This window comes from Piliocolobus tephrosceles, chromosome 6 (genome assembly GCF_002776525.5).
Source record: "Piliocolobus tephrosceles isolate RC106 chromosome 6, ASM277652v3, whole genome shotgun sequence".
NCBI lineage: Eukaryota > Metazoa > Chordata > Mammalia > Primates > Cercopithecidae > Piliocolobus > Piliocolobus tephrosceles.
The window spans coordinates 123256916-123258715 of record NC_045439.1 but is presented as its reverse complement, the minus strand read 5'-3'; positions in this window follow the sequence as shown (position 1 = coordinate 123258715).

Sequence of the window (1800 nt, the reverse complement as noted above, 5' to 3'; positions counted from 1 at the left end):
AAGAAACAAACGCAAAACAGCAGAGATGCTTGGTTGCAATATATGTATATTTTAAATTATAGAGCACTGCTCTACACTCTATACAGTTTCAAAGTCCATATCTGTTACAGCCCCGGGAGCAGGTCAGGGGAAGATCTAACAAAACAAATAAAAATAAAAGAAAATTAAAAACCTAAATGTAACCAATTAAAATTAGGTATGATTATGTAGATTCTCTCCTAACCCAATCATCCTATCCTCATTACTCCTGACACAAGAGAAATGCTCCCCTCAAAATTTTCGTCCACCTTTTTTTTCTACTTTATTCTCTTTTCATCCCACCTCTTGCTTCTGTCCCCTAACAGACCACATAGAATCCATGGGCCAGAATAAATCAGTTATTTTATTTCCCCTCAGAGGATGTGACCTGACACTCCCCAAATGGCTTTGACAGTTTTTTCATTTGCTAGCTGAGGAGGCTATCAAGAGACATTGACCTTCTGGTTTTGCCTAAAGAGGAACACTCAGTAACTATTATGCTTCAGTCTTTGCTTTGCATTAACTGTGCCCTTCCTCCCTCCTCCCCCACATCCTCACCTACCTTTTCACCTTCCTTCATGAACATCCTACTCACCCCGCAGTGCACTGCTACTCCCCACAGCCCTCCCTTGCCTGGTGTGCAGATACTGGAAGGCTAGCAAGAGAAAGCAAGGGGACTCCAGGAGTATTTGCTCCCTATTTAATCAGATTAGTCCCATCACCTACCCCGAGGAGCCAGATTTTGGTGTTACTGAGTTATCTGTTGAGGGAAGAGAAATTGTCAGACATCACTTAAAGAGCCCAGTCCCTTGGACGCCTGGGAACTGCCGAGAGAAATTAATCTTCCAGCTATTTAAGGCAATTTCTTTTCCATCATCCTTTGTCAAGAGGACTGCACTGGGAAATGAATCTGATGGGAGTCCCTGAACTGGTACACTCCACTCAAAAGCATCTCTCCAATCCTATGCGGCATCCATCATCCCCACACAAGCAGAGACACACAACATCGCTGCAAAGCCAATTTCCCCCCAGTAACCGTCAGCAAGAAATCACAAAAGCACAGGGTGGATACCACTAGCCTACAGACTTGCAGTTTTTCTCTACCTCTGTTCTACTTTCTTCCCAGAAAACCTACCACAAATTGAGCTCTTCCATTAAATGAGTCTTTTACCCAAGACCCAGGAAGGTAGATCAACAGGGATATGCCAGAACAGAACATGCATTTTCTCTTCTAACATAAGGACTCTGCCAGTGCAGAATAGGTGTTTCCGTTAAACAGCTAAACCACTGCCAAAGCAAAGTGTGAGACAGAAACAGGGCAAAGGGTTGCATTGTTTCAAGATCTCTTCTCTCCAGAATGAATTTTCTGTTCATGGACCAAAGCTGAGGTTTTATGCTCTCTGGGGTCATATAAGGAAATTCCAATCTTCAATTCTCTTTCTATCCTTAAGGCTATTTCCCAGGGAAGGGGTTTTCAAATTGTGTTCCTTGAGGTTCCAAGAAGTGCCAGGGACTATGTATGTGTATAGGGCTAACAAAGGGTGCTGCAGGGAGTGACTGGATGGGGAAGCTCAGTGGTTGAGGCTCTGGACCTCTCAGCTCAACTTCAACCTCTGATTTTTTTTCAGGCATTGGGATTTCTCCTAAGAGTGCTCTTTTTTTTTTTTTTGATCTGCAAACCATTGTCCTAAGTGAGAGGAAGATGACTGTACCTGTGCTTCTCACGCAGCTAACCATTTCCCAACAGTCTACGAGAAGGAAGATGTAGCTTGGGTCCTACCT